The sequence below is a fragment of the Saimiri boliviensis genome, chromosome 8 (assembly GCF_048565385.1).
Source record: "Saimiri boliviensis isolate mSaiBol1 chromosome 8, mSaiBol1.pri, whole genome shotgun sequence".
In the NCBI taxonomy this organism is placed as follows: domain Eukaryota; kingdom Metazoa; phylum Chordata; class Mammalia; order Primates; family Cebidae; genus Saimiri; species Saimiri boliviensis.
The window spans coordinates 14,848,875-14,857,816 of record NC_133456.1 but is presented as its reverse complement, the minus strand read 5'-3'; positions in this window follow the sequence as shown (position 1 = coordinate 14,857,816).

Below are 8,942 nucleotides of genomic sequence, written 5' to 3'. Positions count from 1 at the left end.
AGGCTGAAATCTGCAAGGGAAACACAGTAGCCAAGTGGACCCGTGTGGGAACGTCCGGCCTCAGCCTCCCCTCCACCATGGCTGCCTGCTGTGGAGCTGCTCTGCATACCCGAACCTAGGCCCCATGGGGACCCAGGCTCCTCTAGACCAACTCTTCTGCCTGCCGGCCACCCAGGGCTGTTGGCAGATCCCTTAAGTCCCTGGCCACACCTCCAGGCCTGTGGCCCTGCCACGGAGTGGACCTTTCCTGGCTGTCCCGCGGCTGCTCAGAGCCCTCCATGCGGGAGCCTCGGCATCCACTCGACCTGACGTGCCTCAGTAACCGGGGTTGCAGGAGGAGCACCAGGGCCAGCAAGTGAAGGGTGGGCTGGGTCCCCACTCTGGCTCAGGAATTGTGGGGAGCCAGGTGTCCGAGCCCAGAGGGCTAGCTGGGCAGGGGCCTGCAAAATTGGACACATCCACTCACTATTCATCTGGGATAGTCACTAAGTGTCCTCATCTGACACCCTCTTACCACCTTACCCCCCTCTCCCACTTCGGCCATTCGTGGCCCCAGAGTGGCATAGAGCCCCTTGGCCCAACGCCTGAGGACTGACCCTATGGTGTGCCCACCTCAGGCTTCTTGCTCTTGCTCCAGCCTGAAGACGGCCCTGCCTCCAGGCCGCCTCACGAGCCGGCCCTACCTTCCCATCTCCCGCTCAGCCCACCTTGCTCTTCTCCATGGACTCGCCACCCAGCAGTGCACCCCATCTCCAGCAGCCCCCACATCCTGTGGGGAATGGGGAGGGGTCAGGAGGCCCAAGACAAAAAACTCAGGTGGGCGTTAGGTGGCGTGGGCACACGCTGAGCAGCCTCAGGCCCAGCCCTCCCTGCCCTGTCCAAGGGCCTGGTGGAGCTCCGTGCAATGGCTGGGGGGGCATAGGCCAGTCTTGAAGGGCTGCCGAGCCAGGCTGGGAGCCATTGGAAGTTCAAGAGGGAGAGCAACAAAGTCTGAATGTTTTAAAAAGTCCCCACATCCATGTGGAGACCAGAGGAGGCTGCACAGGGGTTGGAGAAGAGGTGGCCTGGCAGGGAGATGGTGATGGAGAGGGAGGGGCTGTTGTCAGGAAGGCCCCTGCGTGAGGCGCTAGCTGGGCAAAGGAGTCCTCAGCAGGTCGGACCCCCAACCTCCTCCCCAGGGATGTCCCATGCCGCTCTCCAAGGTCTGAAAGGCAGGTTTCTGAAGTAATAAGCCCATGAGCCCCACTGACCCGGAAGCATTCAGACTGGGCACCCCCCCCGCAGGGCTGTGGCTTCCCTCTCAGGCTGGGTGCCCCCCAGGTGGAGGTGGGCTCTCCTCTCAAACTGGATTCCCTCTAGGTCAGGCTTTGGCCTCTTCCTACAACCAGGGACCCCTGATCCCCACCCACATCCCAGGACAGGGCTGTGTCTCCCCACTCAGCCTGAGTGCCCCAAGGTCAGGGCCAAGCCTCTGTCTCAGATAGAGTGCTGCCCAGGGCAGAGGTGCACCTGTCCTCTGCCCTGCTGGGTAACCTGGAGGACAGGGCTATCTCCCCCATTAGACTGGTCACCACCTTCCCTTTAGATGGAACTCCCCTCCAGATACAGCTGTCCTTCCCCTTTGAACTAATGCCCCCGGGACACGCATCTCAGGTTTGGTGTCCCCAGGCCAGGGCCAGGCCTCCCACACCAGCTGGTTGCCTCCTAGAGAAGGACTGCCCTCCCCTGAGGATATCTGCACCCAGGACAGTGCCAGGCCTCCATCTTTGGACTGGGCACCATTTTCCCCTCCGTCCGCATGTCCAGGATAGGACTGGACCTCTCACCTCAGTCCAAGTCCCCTAGGCCAGGACCAGGTCTCCCCGCTTAGGCTAGGAGCCCCCAGGGCTGGCCTCCATTCACAGAGGCCTCCGAGCCCCACCTGGGCCATCCGGGTATTGGCAGCAGAAGTGGAGCGCTCAGCAGGCCTGGCAGGCAGGACCCTGTTTGCCTTGAGCAGGGGCTGGATCCAGGTGGTCACTTCTCCCTTCAAGGCCCCACAGCGAAGCCAAGCCACAGGGAACACGTAAACATCAGCAGAGCTGGGCAGGGGTGTCAGCAGGGAGGAGGGCACCTGGAGACCCCAACTCCTCAGCCTCCTTGGCTGTGGGATCTGGCACCTCTCAGGCTGCTCCAGACTCCTACAGGCAGGCCCGCACAGTGGCCAGGCCCTGTTCCACCTGTCTTGAGCACATGTACGGCCCCACCCCTTGATGGCCTGTCTCCCTCAGCCCCGGCTGCCAGAAGCATCGCTGAAGCCCCTTGGAAGGAACGGACCTCCTGGGGGCGCCGCTCTAGCCCTGGAACACAGGCCCAGCCTCACGGGAAAGCTAGTGGGTGCACAGCTCCCAGCTTAGAATAGGGTCAAGCTCTGCCACCCCCCATCTGCCAGCCCCTGTCAAGAGCCAAGGACTGAGCTGGGCCCCACGTGCCTGGAGTGGGCGGGCTGTGAGGGTCCACACTCTTCAGCCCTCACCCTAGGAGGTGGCCAGAGGGAGCGTGGACAGACAGGAAAGTGGGCTGAGTTCTCTGGAGGTTCAAGAGGGACATGACCCTGCCCCTCCCTCCCTGGGGTCTTCGAGGACACAGCCCTGCTCTGGGGGTCTGAGGGGACGTGGACCTATGCTAGGGATCTGAGAGTGCACTGGCTCTGCGTGAACTGCTGGAAGAGCCGTCTGGCTGTGGGGGCCCATTGTGGGGGGCTGGGGTGAGGGGGTGCAGCTCCCTGCCCCTGGTGCCTCCTCAGCCAATGCCAAGAGAATGATCCCACCCTGAGGCTGCCATGGCCAACGGAAACAAACCTTGCCTGAGGGACTGGTCCCACTGGCTGGGAGGGACAGAGGAGGAAGGGACTCCAAAGCTGGGCAGGGGCCTGAAGCCTGGCTGGCTCCGGGTGTGTGCTGTGTGGCACTGGGCAAGCCACCTTCCCTCTCTGAGCCTCAGCTTCTCCTCACTGGTCAGGCCCCTGAATGGGTTCAGGATCCCACTTTGCTCCTCAACAGCCTCCCAGGCCTTGACAAGGGAAGGGACAGGACCCCTATCCTCCCCTCAGGACCTCCCCCTGAGGGCTCCCTCACTCTTCAGTGCCACGGGCAAGCAGGCAGTGAAGGCCAGGTGAGGGTGGATTCTTCTTGCTCCAGCATTTTTAACAGGCAGGGGCAGCCTTGGCATGGACCGCACACTGGCCCTTGCCTGGAGGCCACAGTCAGACTACCTGTCCACAACAAACTCTTGTCCATACATCAGCAAGAGAGGGGGGCGCACTGGGTATCATTCTTTATGTGCGAGTGTTCGTATGTGGGCACTACATGTGTATTTCTTCATATTTGTGTACAGAGTGTCTGTCAATGTGTCCATCTGTGTGTCTGTGCTTCTGTTTGTGTACTTGTGTATGTGTGGCCATGTGTGTTTCTATGTGTATGTGTCTGGATATGCCTGTATGTCCATTTGTATGTGTCTGTCTTCTGGCATGTCTATGTGTGATTGTATGTGTGTGCACCAGTCCGTGTGTATTTTTGTATGTGTCTGTGTATTTGTATATTTGTGTATTTCTGTGTGTATGCATGTCTATTTGTGTGTGTATGTCTATTTGTATATGTGTGTCTGTTATGTCTGTGTATGTATGCGCGCCTATGGTTCGCTGTTGGTGTATGTCTGTGTGTATTTAAATGAGTGTATTTGTGTGTGTATGTCTGTGTATATTTGTGTGTATATTTGTGTCTGTCTATAGATTTGTGTACGTCTGTGTATTAGTATGTGTATGTGTGTGTCTGTCTCTATTTGTGTTTATTTGTGTGTGTTTGTATATTTGTGTATGTCTGTGTGTGTGTGTCTATTTGTGTGTGTGTGTGGACTCGTGGTCTGAGAACGCCGCCTGTGGGTGGAATTTGGCTCACAGAATGTTTGGTTTGGCACTCACAGTATTTTCAACATCTTGAGCCAACATTTAAAAATCAGGATATTTCACATAAAAATTCAGCTTTCCAACTTCTCTTAAAAATTCAGAAGCCCTGGCAGCCCTGGGTCTGCGTTCCCATGAGGCCACGCTCCTCCCGAGCTGCGCGGGGCCGGCCTCCTCCATGGCCTCCACAGCCTCGCCTGCTTGTCTCACCCACCAGCGTCTTGAGGATGGCTGAGTGTGCGAACCCAGTGTGTGGTCACAACTGAGTGTGAGCCTGGCTGTCAGGGAATGTGTGTATGAGTGGGGTGAGTGCATGTGTGTGAATGTGTATGTGCATGTGCACAAGTCTGCATATGAGGCAGATCTGAGTGTGTGCAGTACGTGTGAATGCCTGCATGTGCGCGTGCATGTGTGAAGAGTCTGCATGGGGGAACACGTGTGTAAAAGTATGAGTGTGCACGTGTGTGTGCAGGGGAGTGGCCATATTTGTGGCTGTGTGGAGTGTGTGGGCCTCAGTGGGCTGGCACGCTCTGCAAGGGGCCTCTTCCGGCCTTTGAGGGGGAATTGGATTCCCGACTTCTGGCTGGGCCGCCTTGTGGGATTTATTTCTGTCTCAGTGCCCACTGGAGGCCTGAGTAATGGGAACATTTAAAGAAAACCAGTAAATACATACAGAAGGGGCAGGCTGGCTGGGAAACTCAGCCCAGACACCCCTGCCCAGCCCACAGCTGCCAGGGCACCAGGGCAGGCCAGAGCCCAGGAAGAAAGAAGCCCCTGCGTGGCAGTACCCCGTCACTGTGGGGTGCCCACTGCTACCCATGCAGGCCCCCACCACCTGGATGGATGGTCCCTGGGTCAACACTGGGCATCTTGAGAGCTTGCTTGGCTCCGAGCAGCAGTTCAGGGGATGCCAGCTCAGGCCTGGCCCAGAGGCCAAAGGGATCTGACCCTCGAGGGGTGCCCTTTCCCAGCCGGGCTCCAGGCATTCTGCCCACACACACAACCTGCACATGCAGACACACTCACAGTCCAAGACGGGGAGAGGCTGCGGTGACTTGGCAGGGCTGGGCAGACACTCGAGATACCCACCTGGACCTCACACACCGGGCAGTGCCTGGAACCTCCTCCCAGGACGCGGCCCCCACTGTTCTGGGTGTCTCAGGCTGACTGGTCCCCACTCCCTGAATTGTCTCTGATGAGCAGTCACTTACAAATGACATAGACCTCACAGGAAAGGACAGGAATGCATCATGCGGTGGGGTGACCTGCTTTACAGAAGATCTGCTGCTGGCAGGGGCTGTGTCAACCAACGTGCCCCATCAGGGACCCCATCAGGGATCTCCTGCTGCCCCCCAGTGGCCATGGGAAGACACTGGGGAAATAAAAGTCATCACTACATGGAGCTGCTCATCCACTCCTCTTGGCTGGGTGGACCCTCAGGGCCCCACGCAGCTCTCAGCCAGACGGTTCTGGGGAAGCAAGGCCTTTCAGATTGCTCTGAGGGAAGGGGCTTGGCTCCCAGCACAGATATGGAGACCACCTGAAAGGTCAGGTCCTCAAAGGCAGAGCCATTGTCACAGCTGCATCCCCAGGTGCCGTACCCAGTGTGACATGGGTCCCAGGAAGCACTCTGTACTAATGGCCGACTCCCCGGGCTCCTGGAGGGTGGGCAGTGCTGTAGCAAGCCCTGGGTCCGGCTCAGAGACCCATGGAGAGGCCGCCTGAAAGTGAGCAGGTATCTCCCATGTTGAAGCCTCGAAGGCAGTGATGGGCTTGGGATTAAGGCTGGAAAGTAGTTTTCCCTTGTGACTTCAGGGGTTGTGCCTATCTCTGATACCAAGCCCATAGTTCCTCACTCTGGTTACAGGTCCTGTCCTGGCTGGTGGCCTGCCTGGCCCCTGGCTCTGCAAGCCCAGGTGGGACTTCCTCCCAGCCCTCTTGCTGCCTCCCCAGCGAGAGAGAACCCAGAGGCCCCACACCTGGGTCTCTGAGTCAGCAGGCCTTGTTCTCCTGTCCTCTTCTGGGGAAGGGGCATCATGCTGCTGTGGAATACCCCAGGCCTGACACATCTCCCAAGATGAAGAGGCCAGATGTCCTTGAGAACCCCAAGCTGGAGGGACCTGAACACTGCGAGGTTGGTTAGGGCTGTCCTGGAGAAGTGACTGGGCAGTGAGGGGCCAGGCAGTGGCAGGTACATCGGGGCTCCATCCACAGTGATGGGCACTGGCCCCTTTGCTGGCCCATCTTAAAGCCTGAAGGGCTTGCAACAAAGGGGCTGCCAGGGCATCAGGGTGCCCCCCACCCCCAACTAGCCCTCCAACCAAGGCCAGGGCTGAGACATTTTTTCTTTACCAAATTCTCAGGGGATTATGAATCACTGAGACTAATTCTGAACTACCCCGGTCTTCCCCAATACTGTGGTCCAGACCCTAGAATGTATTTTTTTTTTTGAGACGGAGTTTCGCTCTTGTTGCCCAGGCTGGAGTGCAATGGCGCGATCTCGGCTCACCGCAACCTCCGCCTCCTGGGTTCAGGCAATTCTCCTGCCTCAGCCTCCTGAGTAGCTGGGATTACAGGCACACGCCACCATGCCCAGCTAATTTTTAGTATTTTTAGTAGAGACGGGGTTTCACCATGTTGACCACGATGGTCTCGATCTCTTGACCTCGTGATCCACCCGCCTCGGCCTCCCAAAGTGCTGGGATTACAGGCTTGAGCCACCGCGCCCGGCCAGAATGTTTGTTTTTTAAACGCAGAAAGCATACTTTTAAAAAACACACATTTTGGTAACATGTTTTACCATTTAATCTTTGCTCAACACCTGTATTTTTTAACCTTTTTATTTTGAAATACAGACTCATAGGAAGTCTGGTTTTGTTTGATAGAGTCTCTGTCACCCAGACTGGAGTGCAGTGGTGCCACTGCACCTCCCTGCAACCTCTACTCTGGATTAAAGTGATTCTCCTGTCTCAGCCTCCCAAAAAGCTGAGATTACAGGCGTGTGCTACCGTGCCTAGCTAATTTTTGTATTTTTAGTAGAGACGGTGTTTCACCATGTTGGCCAGGCTAGTCTTGAACTCCTGACCTCAGGTGATCCACCCACCTCGGCCTCCCAAAGTGCTAGGATTACAGGCATGAGCCACCACACCCGGCCGATAGGAAGTTTAAAAGCACAGAGAGGTCTTGTGTACCATTCACCCAGCTTCCGCCTGGTTATAGCTTCTATAGCTGTAGTACAATATCGAAACCAGGAACTGAACATTGGTGCAGTGTACAGTTCTATCCCATTTCATCAGGTGCGTAGATACAGGTAACCACCACCACAATCAAGACACACAGAACTATTCCATCACAACCATTTCAGAGAGCTTCTTGGAGCCACCCCCTTTACAGTCACCTGTCCCCACCATCAGTAACCCTTGGCAACCACTAATCTGTTCCCCATCTCTGTAACTGTGTCACTGTAAGAATGTTACAGAAGTAGAACCATACAGTATGTGACCATTTGATCCCTATTGTTTTCACTCACCATTAACACCCTTGAGATCTATCCAAGCTGTGGCACGCATCGTCAGTACTCAGTCATATTTCATGGCTGAGTTGTATTACATGGTAATAGATGTAACACAGGTTAACCTGTCCCCTACCAAAAAGACATGTTTTCCCTAGCTTTTGGTAACCTACAAATAAAGCTGCTACAAACATCTGTATATTCGTTTTTGTGTAAACATTTGTTTCTCTGGGATAAACACCCGGGAACACGACTGATGGGCTATAGAAGCGTGTGTAAGATTTTAAAGAAATGGCCGAACTATTTTCCAGAGTGGCGGCTCCATTTTACATTCCCACCTGATTCTCATGTATGAGATTAAATTTTTCCACTTTCTTATGTTTATCACTATTTTTATTTGTTCAAATAAGTGTGTAAAGATACTGTAATCTTTGTTAGTATTTCCTTAACGGCTCATGATGTTGAACATCTTCCATGTACTTATTTGCCATTTGTATATCCTCTTCAGTGAAATATTTATGTTTTTTGTCCACTTTTTTTTTTTCCTTACCGTTGAGTTTCGGGAGTCCTTTATATATTCAAGTTATGAGTCCTTTATCAGATATTTGGTTTGCAAATATTTTGTTTGCAGCTTTTCACTTTCTTAACAGGGTCTTTGTTGGAGCAAAAACTTTTAAGTTAAATGTATCAACTTTTTTCTTTATGGATTGTGCTTCTGATCTCAGGTCTAAGAACTCTTGACCGAGCTGTAGGTCCTGAAGGTTTTCTTGATTACTTCTAAAATTTCATAGCTTTATATTTTACATTTAAATCCATGGTACAGTTTGAGTTAGTTTTGTTTAAGAGCTGAGGTCTGGGTTTTTGTTTTGTTTTGCATATGAATTTCCCATTGCTCCAGCACCGTTTGTTGAAGACTATCCTTTCTCCATTCAATTTGTTTGGCCCTTTTGTCAAAAATCAGTTAGCCTGGGCAACAAAGCGAAACCCCGTCTGTACAAAAAAAGAAAAATTAGCCAGGCATGATGGTGTGCACGTGTAGTCCCAGTTACTCGGGAGGCTGAGGTGAGAGGATCGCTTGAGTCTGGGAGGTTGAGGCTGCAGAGAGCCGAGATCCTCCCACTGCACTCCAGCCTGGACAGAGTGAGACCCTGTCTCCAAAAAAAAAAAAAAAAAAAAAAAAAAAAAAAGACGTTGAGTGTGCCTGTGTATTCTGTCTCGCTGATCCTGCCTCTTTTTCTGCTGATGTTACAATCTTGACAGCTATCACCGGAAAATAAACCCACAATGGGTAGTGAAATGAGTAGTATTCCTTCTGCTTTTTTCTTCTAGTTAAAAATTGTTTAGCTGTTCTGGTTCCTTTGCCTTTCCAAATACATTTTAGAATACTCTTGTCTATATCCAGAAAAAAATCTCGTTGGGCTTTTGGTAAGAGTTATATATGAAACCTATCAATTCTCCAATGAAACTCCGGCCTTGGAGGTTTTTCAGGGC